This window comes from Monodon monoceros, unplaced genomic scaffold (genome assembly GCF_005190385.1).
Source record: "Monodon monoceros isolate NGI ecotype Baffin Bay Population unplaced genomic scaffold, NGI_Narwhal_1 Super_Scaffold_10, whole genome shotgun sequence".
Lineage (NCBI taxonomy): Eukaryota > Metazoa > Chordata > Mammalia > Artiodactyla > Monodontidae > Monodon > Monodon monoceros.
The window spans coordinates 38,679,068-38,698,435 of record NW_021703766.1 but is presented as its reverse complement, the minus strand read 5'-3'; positions in this window follow the sequence as shown (position 1 = coordinate 38,698,435).

Here is a 19,368-nt window from a genome sequence, read left to right as displayed (position 1 = left end):
TGCCAAGCAACAGCACCCACCCTGACACTTACTGTGCCATTCATTATTCTACAATGATTTTTGAGGGTCTACCCTCTACCAGGCACTGTGCTAGGAGCTAGGAATGCATTGACTATTGTCCTCATGGTGATTACGGTCCCTCCAAGACGCTGGGAACAGCACTTTCTGTTCCTGCCAACACCAGGATTGCTCCAATGGATAATTTCAGCATCTTTCTTGGGCATTCTCAGTGTGCTTAAGACTCTGTATTTAAGGTAGATTTGACTGGAGAGAAAAGATAAACTTCTAGGCTGCAGTCGGTGAAAGGAAGACATACAAACAAAGGTGCAAGTTCTCCAAGGTGCAGATTTGAGACATTAGGAGTCAGGCAGGAGAGAGACAGACCTGTGTGGTTCTGAAAGGCTTTATTAAACAACAGAAAAAGAGGGTTCATCCTGAAGGCTGGTCGTGGATCGGTAGGGAGGAGCTAGAAAGTGTTCCAGGTTGAGTCTCCAGTGTCTTCAAACACTGTCTGAGCTGTGCTTTGTAGAGATAGATATTCACATGTACAGATATCCACACTTGTATTGAATCAGGAGTGCTGCTACACCTCGGAGAAAAAGATCACATGGCAGGGCCACAGGGGAAGCCACATTTTCTACAGCACCCAGACTAAACACGCTGCACCTTCACCAACAGATTTCTTCCCACTGATCCCTTCCTCCTGCTGCTAGGGGGATTGAGAATGTAAATAACATGGAAGCTAAGAAGTGTTATCTGCCTGAGTCCATACGTACTCACACCCCAAACCATACCCCTTCCTTCAGGAAGCCCTTTGCAGAAGGAAAGTAAGGTGTGGCACCTGCCTGCCAGCCTGGCCTGATAATGGCCTCTCCTCATCTCAAAGACATCACTCCTGGCCCTGTTACCAGGCAGAAGGACCACTGCTGGGGCCCCTAGTGGAATCTCCCCACTAGCCCAGAGAAGGGCCAAAGATTCGGAGCCTCTTTTTCCCTGTAACATCGCCCTGTACGGCCCTGGCTTGCCTGGAGACCCTACTCTTGTCACTCCTCCACTGGCCTTAGAAAAGCCACTCAGTGGCTAGGGTTTCCTTCCAACAAGCCCCATGACTACTGGTGTTCCTGGGGCCCTTGGGGATCCACCCTTCTTGGCACAGATGTGGTACCTGAGGCCTAAAGAGGGTTTGAGACTCACCCAAGGTCAATCAAGGAATGAGTACAAGTACTCAGATCATCAGACATTGCGACTTTGGAAGCCCCAGAGTGTAAATAAATTGTTTTCAACTGTTTTGGCAGCAAAATCTCCCTTCCAACACACTCCCTCAGCAGTAGATGACCTAAAGAGTTCAGGTTCCCTCCCTTTTGCTTGGTGTATACTCTGCCCATTGTGATTCGCTGCCTCAGTTTCCCTGAGCTGCCAGATTGCATTGTTTTCCCGACCCTCAGGTTTTCCCAGTGCTGAGCCAGAGCTTCTGGAGCTCATAGTGAGTCTGCTGCTCCGGACAAGGCCGAAAGCTGCCTGATAGCTGGTGAAACCCTGCTGGGGGCTCTTAGCCTCTTCCCCATCCACTCTCCCTCCCAGAAGTCCACTTCGAACCCTTTGGAAATCCAGTTACTTTGGGTTCTTTGGTACCTGTCTCTCAGACATTATTTTACATTATATTATTCATTATTTTACCATCCTGCTTCTAGTCTCAAGAGGCCCAGAAAATACTCCAAACGAGGAACACAGCCCTGTCAGCCAGTCTCCGCCTCTCTCTGTTCCCTGCAAGAACCATCTCTGGTCTTCAAAACAAGTCTTCAACCATGATGAGCAACCATAACTTTCTATTATAAGTTTAGAGGCAGAGGGAGTTAGTTGAACTTATCAGTTGGTTACCATTTCTTTTCTTAAAAAACCTGTATAGTGGCTTTTATAAGATCTGCTTGCAGATGGAATCTCAGATTTTGGAGGTTCTAAAGCAAACCGTCAACGCTCATAATTCTAGAAGCAAATACAAATTCTTCAGGGGAAACCATTTCTAGATTAAATGAGGACTGATGGACTCACACAGGTCTTGGAAAATGCTGAACCCACCTGCGACCACAGCTGCCCACTTCCTGTGGGCACAAGTTCTGTCCCATCTCATCTGCAGAGACCTATTACCCAGGGCTCCGGGGACGGCATCTATGGGGTCACACAGCAGGGAGGGCTTGCAAAGGGCACCTGGAAGCCGGGAGCTGGGATTGCCTGACCACCAAGGACGCCCAGGTGAGAAAGAGTCCCCAGGGGAGGAAGAAAAGTGCAGGAAGCCTCAAGTCATCTGAGGCCTGGGGATGAGCTGGGATTTCCTTGAGCCCCATTGTTTCAGGGCTCCCCACAGGTCCCAGGAATCAGAACACAGAAGACTTTGTGATGGCTACTTCCCAGCCAGAGAATCTTTTGGCTGAGAAACAGCAGCTTGTCTGGCTCCTGGGCCCCACCCCAGCCCTTCTTTGGAGAAGTAGATGGTGGTCTAGTTCCTAGCTCCTCCCCATATGCCATAGATGCACACGTGTAGCCTTGCTTGTGTAGCCACAGGTGGGCCGCGCTCATGACTGATTCTCAGGCGTCTGACGCCGCTGCCCTCAGCCCACCCAAACACATGGGGTCAGACTCCGGATGCTGGTGCCCTGGAGACACCATCTTCTAGCTATCAGGGGTAGGAGGTGCATTCTAGGGACTTGCTACAGAGATTCCAGCCCTCTTAAGAGCTGGCCCTTTACTGCAGTTCATACCCCAACAGTATAAGTAAAATCAGAGCTCAGATGGGGGTGTAGAAGGGAGAGGATTGAGTGGCCTGTGGGAATGTCGGCCACCAGGGAAGCTAGAATGCATCCTCCACTCCAGAACCACTGGGTGAATGTGGGTCTTCCTGAGGGCAAGACGGCAAGGGAGAGACGGAGGGGAAGGGAGGTAGCCAGCAAGGGGTGAGGGGAGAGGGAGAATGGGGCTTTCACACTCAGCGATCACAGCTGCCCAATTCCAACCATGCACCTGTAGAAGTCAAGAATCCAGAATATATAACCAAGACTGTGTTCTCAAAAAGAGAGAGTCTACCAGCGGAAAGAAAAAAAAAAAAAAAAAAAGCAGGTTTCCATTACAGAAAGGATGTATCTAGTGGTGGCAAAGCAGGCCATTGCAGATAGGACCTCAGAACACACTAGAACAATATAACGAAACATCTCACTGTTAGTGGTGTCCTGAGATCTGAAGATTTAAACTCTCTTCTAAGACATTTGATTCCATCCCGTTCACACCACTCGATGTGTCTGTTGGGGATTTAGGGACAGAAAGAGATTGACTGGTCTCGCTAGTGGCTGCAAGCTTATGCCTCCTTGCATCCTGCCCTTTGCTGGCCTCCTCCTACACTGACTGTGGGCTCAGCCAGGTGGCATGCTTTGGTCAATGGGACAACAGTAACTTGATGCAGGCAGAGTCAAGCAAAAGTGCTTGTTGCATTTCTGCTTGCTCTCTTGGACCCCTGCCTCTGACATGAGAACAAGTCCAGACCAGCCTGCTGGAGGAGGAGAGACACATGGGACAGAACCAAGTAACCCCAGCCAAGCCCACCCTAGACCAGCCAGCCTGCTAGCCAGGAACAGAGGCATGAGCAAGTCTGGCTAAGATCAGTTGAGACTGGCCTGGATCAGCAGAATCACTTAGCTGATCCAAAGACCAGTGAGAAAAAATGTATTGTTGTCATTTTAACCACTAGGTATTGGGGTGGTTTATTACACAGCAGTAGCTAACTGCTACAACTGTAGCGGAAAACACCACATTTACGCTTGTAACCAGGGACAAAACATTTTGCCTCTCCTTGTTTTAGCTCTCTAAGCTCTCTTACGCTCCAAGGATCTTAGCAGTGATTTTCTAGATATAATTAAAACAACTAATACTGCCACCCTCATAGCCAGTAGGTCATACCTAATGATCAATAACTTAGCCCCAAACGCAGAGCTAGGTCCTTTGCATGCATGACATTATACAGTCATGTTGGGTAGATACTTGCATTATCCCCATGAGGAATCTGAAGCTCAGCAAAGCAGAGCAATCTGTCTAAGGTCACACAGCTACAAGGGGCAAAACTGGGACACAAACTCAATTCTAGCTGATGCTAAAGCTTGTCCTTGTAAATAGGGCACTACAATAGAAAAGAGTCTGTCCAGAACCTGGATGACCCTCATTCGACTAAATGCCAAACCCTAATCAACGAGGAGCCAAAGCCCCATTTTAGGAAAGATCTGGTAAGAAGAGTCCTTTGAGGGCCACACCTAAAGTGAGAAGTGTCGGCCTTGAGACGTCATTACTGCACCAGGAAGTGGACAACTTTCCAGCTGAGATGGTTCTGGAAGAGACCGGTATTTCAACAGCTGAAGGGTATATGCATTCATGTTCTGTAAAACCGGGACTTTTGAATAGCGCAGCCCCATGTGAGGAGAGAGCTTTCCTTATGTCACACACACCAACACCTTCACAGCAGTGGGATCCACCAGAAAAGCCGAGGTGAGACCAAGCTACATCCTCAGCGCTCTGACGTGGCCAAGAAACAGGCAGAAGACCGAGAGACTATGACCGAGAGAGAATCTGAGCAGAAAACCTTAACGCGTTTTCTTCGCAAGCCAGGCTCAGAACCCCCGGGTCCTGTGCTGTGACACATCCCTGATACATGGCACAGCGGAGTCTTAAGTCAAACAGGCATCTCCATTTCTGGAAGCATCATGGCATTTTACTGGCCGACTCCCCGCTCACCTGTAGGAAACCCCCTCCAGTGACTCAGTTTCCAAACTTTCAGGTCTCCGAGTCAGATGAACATTTTTTTAAAAATCTGAAATTGCAGGGCGGATGTTACAGCTTTCCTCCAAAATCCCTTCACATTCCACCTCGGAACTTTAAAACAACAATTTTATTTAGAGAGCTGATTTATCCCAAGTAAATAGGACACAGTGTGGATGAAGGCAAAGGGACCAGGAGGCGGTTATTGGATCTATCAGCACAAAAGCTGCACTGTTGCTGGCAGCCAAGGCTCCGCCGTCCCTGTACCTTTCAAAACTAATATGTAACCATATCTGTTTTAAAAGAGTGATTCATTTTCCTCCCATTGCCTGCGAAACTCTCTTCATCCCCACCACAGGAAACTTGAGTCTGATTTTAATGAGCTTCAATTGGAATGTGGCCTTTGAAAAGTAGTGCATTTGAAAAGATGGAACATTAAATTTTGTAATGATGTAAAACATCTTCAATTTTTGACAGGACAATGGTGCTTATTGTACTTTATGAGTCCACTGGCGATTCAAAGGTCACTTTGTATATGACTCCACAGACAGGGGCAGCACGGAATGAAAATTAGGTTACATGTGATCAGCTTTATTATTAATCAGACGAAAATGGATTTTTAACATTTTTCTAATGAGCAACAGAGAAGGAAGAAAATACCACGAATAAAACTACAGAAGAACAAGAACGACCAAGGCTAAAAATGCACCACGGCCATATCTAAAAATGTGCTTTAAATCTAAAATACTTAAATACTATCTCAAGGAATAAAATGCAGCTGCATATTTTGGTGTCATAAATACACAGAAAACTGCTGAAATACCTACTCTAATTTACTATCTCTGTCCTTTGTTTATAACTAACTAATGAACTGATTTCTCTGCACAGTATATTACCACAGTCCCCAAGAACACCAGACTGCGTGAGGTGGTGTCACTATTTCCACGATAAATCCTGTTTTTCAGGGGTTTATAACTCAGCTGTAAATATGTAATTCAGACTAAAACTTGGCATACAAGGCCTCAACCAGAAAGCAAATTTACGCTACAATCACCACTCCACCCCCATCTGATTTTTTAAATCTTTCTATGTGTGATATTTTGGTATTGAAGAGCTGGGGTGTTGAAATGGAGAAAAAAAAAAAAAAAAAAACAATAAGTAAAAGTTGAAGAGTTGATTTTTTTTCATTTCTTATTTAAATCAGAAGGCTATTTTTCAACATATACTCTGCAAAGCATATGAAATAAATAGACTTCATATCCCAAGGAAATCAAACCAGGCACAGAGGCATATTTAAAATTCAGCTCCGAAGAACGTGCATCAGGGAAACAGGCAGCGATGTGCAGGCTTGGGTGAGCTTTCCCAAAGAAGCACACCACTCCAGAAAGGGCCAGCTCCTCTCACCTGACCGCTCACCTAGGAGGATGGCTGAGTTGCTCAGAGCACTTCCTAGGGCGAGAAGCAGACCCAAGCCCCACGCACATCCGGAAGCTCAGCAAGAAGCAAAACCCGCAGTCCTCACAGGGGAGCCGAGCCCAGAAATGTACCCCGTGGGGCACAGGGGGAAGCAAGGAGGAGAGAGTTGATGGTGTGGTGCAGCAGGTCCCCACTCCTGTGACCAGAACCTGGCTCTCTAGCCCACAGTACCAGGTATGAAAATGGCCAGTGTCGACACTTCCTTCTGAGACAAGAGTAAGACCATCTGTGTCTACCAGACAGCTACCTAGACGTCCCCAGGGGATAAGGAAGAGGGAGGCATAAAGAGCACACGGGAAGGAAAGTGAAGTTCAACAGTGAGCCTGGCACTCCCGGGATGTGTGGGTCAGGGGGATGGGGGTGGGAAGAGAGAGGGCCCAGCTCGGGCCTAAGACTGCAGTGGGCATAGAGGAGGCAGAGGGAAGGTGCTGGAAGAGCACGGGGGCCACGCACCCCGGCTCAGGGAGTGAACCGTTTCAGCCTCTGGGCTCACGTCACCACTAAAACCCGAATCTGCGAAGCCGCTGTCACTCACTGCATCCCTGCCCAGCCTCCTGTCCTCCCAGCCCACACCGTGGGCCCCTCCCCAGTGCTGGCTGCTCACACCCAGCAGACGTAAAGCTGGGGTCGGGCCACCTCATGATTTGTGGGACCCACCACAAAATGAAAACGCAGGGCCCCGGGTCAAACATTATCAAGAATTTTAAGATGGTGACAGCAGAGCATCCTCCCAAGAGCAGGGCCCTTCTGCGCTCAGGGTCTGCAGGGCTCCCATGGCTGGAGGCATCACAATGGTCCACCAGGCTGTAGACTGTCCCCGTGGCCCTTGCCTGACCCTCTTCTACAAATTCCCTAGCGGTACAAGCGGCTCGTGGCCTCGGGCCTGTGGCCTCGCTGTCCCTGTCTACAGCCTGCTCCCCAGAGGAATGTCACCTCTCAGGCCATGTCTCTATCCCCCTATGTAAAGTAGCAGCCCCGCCCAGGCGCTCACCCAATTCTTCTTTACCTTATTTTTCTCTAGAACCTTAGAACCCCTTAACCGACTAGTTACTTCATTGGTTCACTGGGCACCACCCCACCCCAAGGACATGAGCTCCCGGAAGGAGCTTTTCTTGACGGCTGGCTCTCCAGTGCCTAGAAAAAGACGAGAGCAGAGGGGAAACATGGCCCTGGGATCTATTTCCGCGTTGTTCATCGCTGTGCCTGGATGCTTGGAGGAGTGACTGGCATGTGAGAGATGGTCCATAAATACTGGTGAATGAAATAATGAATGAATGGATGAGAGAATGAGTGATGGCTGCATAGTACCTCCTGACTTTGTTTCCTGCAAACTCAGGAATCCCCTGCTCAGACTTAAGGGGTGAGGGGTAGGGGCTGCCCAGGTGGAGGCAAGCCAGTGTCAATCTGTGCCGATGTAGATGTGTCTGCGCAACGCCAAGCCCAGGTGTCAAACCTCAGCCCTCGTCCTTCCAGCTGTCACTCTTCCATGAAGGGCTGCACTTGACTAAATTCAAACCATGCTATGACTTCACGCCCCACCTATGAAATAACTCCAACAGGATGAAGCAGAGGCCGGGAGGGGAAATTCATTGACTAAAAATATATGTGTATTATTTTTATATTTATTTATTACATTGTATATATGTGTGTGTATAGATATGCTTACATATACTTGATCCTGGTGAAGTGCCTACACTCACTTTTGTTAACACACTAAGCTCTGGCCTGTCATGAGTTCTCCGCAACACGGCACCAGAATCACCTGCTTCCATGTAAGCAACCTTGTAAGAAGAGCTCTGTATCTACTAGAAACCAGGAAGGCCTGGCGTCCACACCTGTCCAACCTGAACCCTCCTGTTGCTATGAAAGCCCATTGTCTGTGCCTGACCTTTGGCAGCAGTGAAAGGAGCAGGCCCCTGCTATTAGGACCAGCCGTCTGCATTAGTCATGTACTTCCTGGGAGCACCTGCAAGCCAGCTTCCCCAAGGAAACAGTGGGAGGACGTATCACCAGGCTGTCCTCTGAAGAGGAACCCACATAGGGGCCTTGCACGTCTCCTCCCCCAACCTTAGTTCATGCATATCCCTGTCCTCTGGCCCCACTGCAAATCCTCCCTTATGTGCATAGAACGTCACAAATAGTGCTGAGGGAAAAAACAGTCTTTCCACTTAACTGTCTCACTTTGAGAGCAGATAGGGTGTTTTAAGGTTGTTCCTTATTTCACCTTTTAGTATTGAGAAACAAATAGTGTCGCAGCTAATACAAAAGGTGGGCTACCTCTTGTCTCCCACAGAGGCCAGAATGGCATGAGATGCAAATAATATAGCAACCAGATGGGAGAAGAAACACTAAAAAAAATTATCCAGAAATAGCTATTCATTTGAAAGCAGTTTTCCCAGACAAGAACAGGGATCCTGAAAAGAGAACGGAGCAGTCAGTCTTGACAGCGGGTCCCCCTGCACCTCAGAGTAGCAGCATCTATCATCAGGCCGCTGTCAGAAGGCATCAAGGAGAGGCTGAACTTAGTGCCGGTCAAGGTCAGTGTGGGGTGGAACTTCACAGCCACAGGCTGGTCTGAGCAGCCGTCCTTGGTAGAAAGTCGTCTGCCTTTCTCCAAGGAAACTTGACTCCGATTTCCAAGGCTTTGGTCCATGTTTTCCAGGTGACTTGTTGGGTGTGGCCATTAAGGGCCCTGACTAGCTCCAGCTCTCTACCCATGGGATCCCTAAGAGGAAAACTGTAGGCTATCGTCAAAAGAATTGAGTCTGCCAGGGGCAGTCTTGGTCTGTGGAGATGAGTGACCCTCATCTTGGGGGACCTGGGGGAATGGCTGTGTTTCTCATGGGGGGATGCCATGTTCCCAAGGTCATGTGACCAATTCTCTTAGTTTCAGGTGTTGTTTTTAAGAGTTGGGTTACTGTGCAAAGAGTCAGTCATGGTGCCTCCCCGAGACCCAGCAGTCCTCCAGTATGGTAGGTCAGGCCTACAGGAAGACCCTGAGTCCCACGAAAGCGCAGAGGTTTTCAGGGCAGCAGAAGGAGCCCAACGTTGGGAGTCAGGAGGCCTGGGCACCCACCCTGACTTTCACTGCCATTAACTAACAGGGCAAGTCATTGTTTTCTTCTGGACCTTCATCTTCCCCCTTCTGCAAAAATGGGGAAGAGTCCCAGTCCCAGCTCTGTTGACCACGCAGGGCCATAGAGAAGCTCAATGAAATCTCATTGTCTGGGAAAGCCTGTGGAAACGCTGGTCACACACACAGGGTGCACAGGCCTGAGAGCTAAGAGCCCCGGATGCCTGTTCCTTTCCCATGCCAGAGTCTTTCTCTTCACTCTCCCCACTCTTGGAACATGCATCCCCTAATCTTTGCCCAGCTCCCTCCAATGTCACCTCGTCAGAGAGTTCTCCCTAACCTTCACGATATGTGATTCTGACCTTCCCATGTTACTCTCTAAGCCTTTGCCACTTCATCATCTTCGCATCATTTATCATAAGCTGAACTTATATTTGTCTTTTTTTATGATCAGTGTTCCCCCACGGAATGTAAGCCCCATGAAGGCTGGAATCTCAGCTGCTTTGTTGGTGACCATCTCCCAACCCTCTGCACCAATTTGATGTGTACTAAATAAATGAATGGCCAAATTCATTTCCTGTCACAGATTCTTTTCCTTTCTAAAAGATTTGGAGAAAATGCTGTTTCTTCCTTCTCCAGCACAAAGCCAGTGCAGTGGAGGGTGGGGTCTAGGGGTGGAGGCCACAGGAACCCCCAGCATGCTCTCCACACGGCATAAGATCTTCCTTCTCCCACCTCCTTCCCCACACCCCACATCTGTTCGCCTTTTGTGCTCCTTTGCCCCACTTCACAGCCTGCTCTTAGCACTGGAGCCTGGCACCCTCATGTGACCATTAGTCCATGAGTCCCCACTCCCAGGGTTGCACCAGGAACCAGCCTTCCCAATGCAGGCTGCATACCTGGGTCCCTGCAGAGAAGAGCAGCCTCGGAAGGAGAGATTTCTCTTTTCAGATCAGGGCTCTTCTCAGCGTTTTTGCAAGTGACAGCTTGTTCTAGCCAGAGATGACTCTACAACTGCGAACTCATTGCTCATTTGATCCAGGGCTACATTAACTTAATAAGCCCACCTCTTACCCTTGCTTCCCAAGTGGCCTGGCCCTCTGCAGAGGGAGGGGTGTAGTAAAACTTGCCCCCAACATTGCAGGGACAAGTCACAGGAACACCTCCCTTGCTTAGGTGCTGATCCGCAAGAGGCAGAGGCTGCCTACGGCTGCCCCAGATGGCGGAATGAGGGCCAGTTACAGGGACCTGCCTAGACACCTGGAAGCAGCAACTGTTGTCTCTGGTTCAACAACCAAGGCAAGTCCTCTCCCTAACCTGCATCTGGAAAATGACCTCTAAGGTGACTTCTAGCTCTGATAGTCTAAGAGTCTTCCATTTCATTATGGAGGGACTAATTTTGGCCTCAATGAGCTCTAAAAACAAAGCAGGCTGCCTGAGGGGCATCAGAGATGCTGTGGGGGAGGCTCATGCATTTGAGACCCTGGGATGGAACTGGATGCTGCGGGCACACAGGTCAAAGAGCCTGGAGAGGCAGCAGGAAAAGGAGGCATATGGAGAAATGAGTAAGGCGGTGTAGACTGGAGAGAGTCTGTATTCCTGTTGAAAAAAGTGGGCACCGTCATTTGTTCTCCTCACTGAAGAGTCTCTGCCTGTGGGTCTGACGCAGCTTCCTTGGGTTTCGTCTTTGGGAGGTCCCTAACTTTGGACCTCAGCAAAGCCGGGAGCAGACCCACAGAGGTATGCTGCCCTCAGCCTGTCAGTGACTCCCGAGCTCCAGAGGACGCCCCTGCCGTGGAAGTGCACACAGCTCTGCCAGGGACACAGTCTGCTGGCTGCCGGTTCTGAGCGACCAGCCCCTGGCCCACTCCTGCCCTCCCCTCTCCAGGAAGCAAGTCTTTTCTTAGAAGAGTACCTACGGGGCCTCTTAAAGCGGGAAACGTGCTAAGATGTGAAAAAGCCAGAACCAAAAACACGGGAAGGGCGACTGTAAAAAGAGGCTGAGTGCAAACAAGCCGCTGGTGTCCGGGGAAGGGGGGGGGAGCAGTTAGGAGCGCCGCAGGCCCAGCGTGAGGCCCACTTGTCTCCTTTTGAGGAGCAGGGGACAGCTGACCGCTTGTCCACGGGATGTGCTTTGATAACTCCCAGAAATGAGAGGGTGTTTTATGGGAGGGTAATTGGGCATAATTCCCTTCATGACTTCGAGTCTACAGGCAGCCTCTACAGCTGGCCCTTATTTGGGACCCATCAGCAGCAAATGTTTTTTTTCATGGCCAATTTATTAAAGAGTCCATGTTTTTGAGGAGACGTCATAGACACAAAAAGGGGTATATTTATTGATATGTTTAAAATATAGGTTTTTAACTCCATTCCTCAGCCCTTAAAAACAAAGTAAAGAGATAGACGGATACAATTATGTTCTGACTAGTTTCTGCCAGCCTGCCCAATGGGAACGTTTGTATATAGTTCTCAGTGGCGCTGAAATCTGCTTAGGAAAGCAACAAGTCCTTTGTTCCGTTGACAACGGTTATTACAATTAATTCATTTTGTGATTGGTACTTGCGCTGAGTGACAAGATGTTATTTTACCTCAGTAAAAGTTAAAGTGGTAATACCTACACGTGCAGTGCTTGCAGGCTTGCTCTCCCTCAAGGGGGAAAAGAAAAGGCCGACTCCGGCTGTCTGCTCAGCTGCCCCCTCCCCACACCAGCACGCCCAGTTTGAGCTGGGAGGAATGTGCTGGAAGTTTCTGTTTCCCACCCCCCGCCCCGCCCCGGGTCTCTTGCAAAGTTTTCACAAAGGCATAAGGTCCAAAGTTGACATGATTTGGAGGGAGAGTGCCTGGGGAGCCAGCCGAATGCCACAACGTGAGTTGGGTGGCAAATCTTGTCACTTCACTTGTCACCATTTATCCAGCTTGGAATTTCACTTGAAGGCTGGGTACTCCCAGCTGTTCCCCAGGATTTCTCAAATCCTGTACTATTGACATTCTGGGCCCGATAATTCTTTGCAGGCCTGTCCTCTGCATTGCAGGATACTGCTAACCACCCTGGCGCTTACCCACTAGATTACCAGGAGCACCCCCCCCAATGTCTCCAGTATCTCCAGATATTGCCAAATGTCCCCTAGGGGAAAAAACATGCTTGGTTGAAAACCACTGCTGTACCTCACTCTCCAGACTGTTTTTGTACAGTAGATAGAAGGTTCAAGACCCCTCCTCTGACTTATCCTGTCCCAAGCTCTCTGAGCCCATCTGACCCAGAGGCAGGTTCAGGTCACAGCTCCCCAGAGAAAAGGGCACAGGAGCAGAGATGGCCTTTTGTACCGTTGAGAGGGAGTGCGCAAAGGAGAGCGGTGGGATAGAGGGACTCAACACCTAAGCAGCAATTTCAAAGGACATTTCTCCTAAGGAGCCCAGACTTCCCTTCAGCCAGGGTCACTAAAAAAAGGCACTTTCTGGTAATAGGGCCTTCCACCCTCATCAGGGTCTTCAGAAATGTATAATATAATAAATGCCTCAACACAAAAATATGTTGAACATAGCTTGTCTCCACTCATCATTATGAATTTCAGTAATTACACACCAGGATTCGAAAAATTCTGGTTATCTGAATGTTCCGGCAGCTGGGCAGATAAGTAGAACCTCCTCTCTGCTCATTTATTTGTATTGATTAGACATTTGGCTTTTTACTCAACTTTCCTAGGTAGATGCTACCACATCACATGGAGGAAGGGGTACAGATGGGGGATGAGGCCATCCTGGTTCTGGATGGGATTGTCTCAGGAAGGACATATTTTGGGGGGCAGGAGGTCCTGAGGAGCAGAGCTGGCAGGGGCCATGTTCCTCTGACCTGTTCACCCATCACCTCCTTCTTTACAGCAGTCCAGTTGGGTTTCTGTAGCAGAGACATACAGTGACAAAGTGCTAAATTCTTGGCCATAGAGCCCAGGTCCCAATGCATCAGGACCCGGGCGCAGTGCATCCTCTTTGCCACCCCAGAGCATGGCTGGGTGTTGCCAGGGTCCCCAGCCAGCCCAACATCCTTTCAATATGAACAACTCAGCAGAACCTGACTTGTACTGTTACATCTGCATTGGAAAGCCATTGACAGGGAGCCGCAAAAACCCTTCCACTGTTTTTTGTTTTTTGTTTTTTGTTTTTGTTTTTGTTTTAGCAGTATTTATCACCTTCTCAAAATCAGTTGCATATTTTAAATGAAAACAAATGACTATTTCTAGATTAATCAATACTTGCATCTTTGCCTTTTAAGAAGTAAAAAGTTGAATGTGAAGAAATCCTTATCTTTGCTCCCATCAATCCCATTTTAATATAATTCAGTATTTAATACATATAATCCTCTTTGTGCGGAACAACATCATAAAATATGTGAACGATTCCATGGTATCCAGGACCTTGTGAGGTGGAGACGTGGCCTCTTCCCCGTACACTCCGGGCCTCAGTGCTTTGCTCCTCTCCTTCCCGGGTGACGAGCCGTTTATTCCTATTCAGTCTAAAGAAAAGGGTTTATGTATTTAATGATTCTAAAACCAAAATGCTCCCTACTACCTGCACAATTGCCATTTTATCTCTTTAAACTTCTCCAGTTGACGTTTTTAAAAGGGCAGAAGCAGAAAACCCGTATATAATACCTAATTTGTCCATCTGCGGTTTCCCTCTGACGGGCACAGGCACCATATGTTTTTAATTACCATAATAGCCCTAAAGAACCTGTTCGGTGGGAAACACATATGATCCTTTTATTACTGGTTTGTAATTTAAACAGTTTTAACAGAAAAGGTCTGGCTGGAGGGGAGTGACAGGCTCAAAGGCCTAAGATCCCCGTCGTCGACCTCTGGAAGCTCAAGTTCAGATCCCACCCACCAGGCGGGACCGCCTTCTCCTGCTTGACAGAGGTAATTGGTCGCATGTGAAGCGGCTCTGTGGGACCTTAAAAGACAGGATCTGTGATCTCCAGTGATGCTGGGGTTTGGTCAGAGCCTGACACGGTGAGCAGAGGGTTGATAAATATTATCCTAGTCTGACCTCTGCTGCTTTCACAGCTGGGTGCTGGGCCCATGGCAGCCCCCGTCTGGAGGGTCTACTGGTGCGTTGGGCCACCCACTCTCCACTCTCCCCCACCTGGACCTCAGGGAACAATTGCAAGGTGAGGGGTCAGGTTTCCTTGAGGCCCTCTCACTTTGGGGAGGGCGAGGGAGACACGGTTTTTTCCCCGAGGCTGAGAAGTATAATAAATACAGTCCTAAGAATAATTCATTCACCGACTGGGAGATGGAAGGAATCTTGGGATGATCCAGTGGATGAAGAGGTGAGGACCCCGAGGGGATGGGAAGAGACCTGCTCAGGGTCACAGGCAAGTTCTAGGCCAGCTCGGTCACATGGAGCACACCTGACCGCACCCGGTACCCCACCCTGCTTACTCCTGGATGACAAGCCCCAGGTTCTGTCTGTGAATGGCATCTCTGCTTGAAATTGCCGCATCTTCTCCTGGGACCCAGAGCTACAGGATGGCAAGAACAGGCGATTTTTATTTATTGGTTGGTTGGTTTATTCATTTTTGATGCATCCCAACCAAGGGTTAAAGGCTCAGGAAAGCACCACAAGGTGAGGCAGCAAAATGTCCCCCTCAGGGGTCTCCCCTGCCTGCCTGAATCTCAGCCTCTTCACCTACTTGCTGAGTCCCCTTGGGTAAGGTAAGTGGCTTCTCTGTGCCTCCATCTCCCCATATGTAAAACTGGAACAATAAAAGTTACATCTACCTCACGGGATTTTTATAAGGATTAAATGAAAGAATAACATTTGCATTGTATATGTAAGGTATTTAGAATGGGAGTTGGCCCTGGCACATAGTTAAGTATTTATTATTTAAAACCAAACTTGGTAGATGGAAGGATAGATAGCTCAGAAGTCTCGATCCTACAGGTGAAAGTAAGGGCATAATTCCTTGGGCATGGGGAGATCAAGGGGGAAACTGTCGCTGTCCTTAAACACCAGAGCCAAGATGCTAGGTTTGGAATGGGACAAAACCTCCGGGTTATAACTGCTTTCTGGTAACTTTTCAAGACATCCGGGGGCAGGGGCAGCGTTAGGAGTGATGGCCATCGGACATCCTCGGCCTCTCCAAATGGCAGGCCTGATTCCACTCAGCTGCCATGAAAGTGGCTTTCTCGTTTCCACTACTGGTTGGTTTTAGCATCCAAATGTGACTCTATGATATTGTAGTACTTTGACTCTTTTTTTTTTTTGTCAGAGCCTGGTATTGGAAATGCAATACAGCTGACCTTTGAACAACGTGGATTTGAGCGGCTCGGGTCCACTTACACGCAGATATTTTTCAATAAATATACATATGTACTGTAAATGTATTTTCTCTTCCTTATGATTTTCTTAATGACATTTCCTTTTCTTTAGCTCACTTTATTGTACGAATACAGTATATAACACATACAATGTACAAAATATGTGTTAAATATTTATGTTATGGGAAAGGCTTTCAGTCAACAGTAGGCTATTAGTAGTTAAGTTTCATAGGGAGTGAAAAGTTATACACAGATTATCAGCTGTGTGGGGGTCAGCACCCCAAACCTCTGCATTGGTCAAGGGTCAACTACATATTATAGAAGAGGTATAATATAGTTGATAATACCAGTCGCTATCATCTAGCATGTGCTCTTTGCCAGGCTCAGAGCACAGCACCAGACACATGTGTCTCCGTCACTTGCTGTCCCTGATGCTGCAGGGCAGTCACCTGGTGCCCATGTGCACTGATTAAGCTGGGGCTCAGAGTGGCTCTTTAACAGAATGCTCACGACTTAAGAAGTTGGAAGGTTTTTCCATTGAGTAGAAAAATAACATTGGGCAAGTCACCTGACATGTCGTGGCCTCAGTTTCCTCATTCATAAGATGGGTTCTGCTGACCAGGTGAGTTTGGTTATGCAGAAGTGACTGGGAACCAGAAAGGCTGAAGAAGGACCAGCTGGTGCGGGGGGGCCTTCCCGTGAAGATGGGCCTACACTGGGGTGGCCCGCCTACCTGGAGGGCGAGGCTAGGACCGAGTCCATAAGTAACAGGGACATCTTTCCACACTGTCCCATCTTTCCTCCTGCAGGACAGGCTCTCTCTGGGTCAGTAGATGGACAGGCATTCATCTGGTCAACCCCACCCTTGGGGGAGGAAGGAGGGAGTCACATGTTCAGAGCTGGCCCTCCAAGTAACCCCAGAAGACAAGAGGAAGCCTTCTCGTAAGTTTAAATAGAGGGGGGCTACAAAGCCCCCACCCCAGAGGGACTGCTCTTTTCTTTCGGCAAGAAGAGGGCCAGATGGCCACCTTCCTTTTGAGACGTAAATGGTGACCTCCTGACTCAACAAGCAGCAAGCGCATCCTAATGAGAGAGTGCCCTTCCTGCCCACCGGAAGAGGCGATCGCACCGGCCCGCCCCTCAAGGGAACAAGACCTTCTTAATCACAGGCTGCCTCAAGGGGCTGGAACGGGACCACAGGCCCCGGGGGCTGAACCCTCCACCAGCAGCGACTGTTCCCCACACACACTGCCTGCCTGACTGGTGCCAGCCCAGCTCGGCTGCCCAGCCAAGCCTAGGCCGGGGTGAAGGCACCTCTGAATTTCCAGTTCTGGGAATAATAACTCACATTACTTCGATCCCATCTGCACCCAGTGAAGGAGCATAAAACACAAAGTTCCCACAGTCAACATCTGTCTTAGTGCAAACAATGGACCATTATCTTGTAAATAATTCTGACTGAGCTGCAGCAGCGTTTCCTCCTGAAGCTGGAGGTTGGGGAGCATGCGGAGGGTGCTGCTGGGAAGCCGGCCTGGGCCACCGGGTGCTGCTCTAAAGCCTCTCCCCCCGCCCCAGTCACTCAACCTCTTCACCCAGGCGGTGAGCACCCTAGCGCTGCCCACACAAGCAGGCCTTCCGACCAGCACCTCCAAACCGCGGGCGGCTTCCGGAAAGTTCCTCCCTGCCTCCATCCTCTCCTTTCTGCTGGCTTTTCTCTTCTTCCTCTTTCTCACTCTATTTCCCACTCTCCTCACTCCTCCAAATGCCACCTTTACCATGTTTCTTCTACTCTGTTCATACTGATTTTCTCTCCTCTTACTGTCTCCTTTCCTGCCCTTTTATCTTCCCAGGTCTCCAGTTTCCCCTCCTGCCTTTTCCCTTCTCTCCTCTTTGACCTCACCTCCTCCTCTCTCCTTTCTCTCTCCATCCGCATCTCTGTCTCTCTGCTCTTCAGCCCTCTCTCATTGTCTGGTCTTTTCTGCTCTTGGTCCCGCTGGGGCGCTCTCTCTCCTCCCTTCCTCCCATCCCAGGCCCCTGGGGCTTGCCCACCCCTCCAGACTGTCCGTGGGACAGATGGCTGGAGTACGTCCAGTCTGGGGATTCCAAGGCCTACAGGTCCCACCTGCTCCCCGGCTCTGTCAGGCTGTCAGGCCTGCGCAAGCCCGACTGGACACACTGTGCCCACAGGAACATCTCTTCCCACCACTGGGAAGCCCCTCACGACCCACCCCAAATCCAAAGACCCTTTCCCTCCCATGTGTTCCAGGATGCCATGGTCAGCCTGCCTCTGCACTCATGCATCTCCTATAGAAAAACCCAGTGTCATGAAACAGAGCTGGGGATTCACAAAACCACCCAACATTAGGGAAATCCAGGTGTTCGCCTGTTCAAAGGAGAGAGGATAACTCACTTTGTGAGGGCATGTATCCCAAAGCCCTCAAGAAAATTCCCCTGTGATTTAAAATGAATTGCCTGAGTGTGATTTTGAGACAACACTCCCAAAGTTTCCATGTAAAGCAAAAAGCCATGGTACAAGAATCTTATTCCTACTAGTTGACCACTAGAAAAATTTAAAAATCTCCTAATTGTCAATCCTTTGCAGCATTAGAAAACAGGGCAAGGAGCTCAGCTGGAGCGAACAGGGGTGATGTCTGCACATCCCAGGAATGGGATCACTGAGACAGAGCACAGCTTCCTCTGTGGAGGTGTTCATGCTGAGGATGGAAAAGAATCCCAGTGAGGCTGTCTAGACAAAGGCCTTCATGTGGTGAGTACAGGTTGGCAAGGATGAGGGGCTCCCTGCTTTGCAGTACTGTACCCAGATTCTCCACCCACTTGGCAAGGTCTTAGGGGGTATGAGTCCTCATGGGAGCCCTGCCTGAGACCTGCACGGCAGCAGAAATCCTAAAATAACTAAAATATGGGTGACTTGCCAGCCTCCAACTTATTCATATTCATTTTATTATCTTGAGGATGTACAAGGGTACACAAGTGTATCCTTTGATGGATGAAAAACTAGAGGCAATCAAGTTACATTCAATCAAAAGCAAAAAGCCAAGGACTTGAGGGGCTCAAAGCTGGAGATAGTATACACTGCCCCAAACTAGGGGGGCTTGCTAGCCAACAGCTTGCCACTTGGAGTGGCCAAAGGAACTCTGAGGTTGGAACAGTGGAAAGGTCACAGGTATGGAGGAGGATGTGACCTGTTCCTTGTGCCCCATGCATGGAGTACGCCATGACCCCTCATCTCTCCATACCTCCTTCCTCTCCCTCTGTTACTGGGTTGGAGTGTTGGGTGGGAGTGGGGGGCTCCCAAGAGGGACTACATACTTTCCAAAGAGGGACACAATAGATTATAAAATTGATATCTGTAAAGCCCTTGAGGAAACCTTAATCATCATGAAAAATACTATCTTCTCAAGCTCGGTTGTGAATACAAGAGGTTGGAAAATGGCAAAGAAGAAAAGTCAAATAATCAGGTTTTTCTTGCACTACTATGAACCCAAAGATTCAGTTTTATTGACTCCCTCTTTAAAATAAAATAGTCTGATTGACTTCCAGAATTAAAAGAGAAATGCCTTGATGCTCTTCTTATGAGTTAATAAAAATGTCTTGATGATGAAGCAAGTATTCACATGCCCCATGCCCAAACTGAAACCCCACATGTTCATGTGCTTGTGGAAAGACCAGCTGGGTGCCCACATCCGG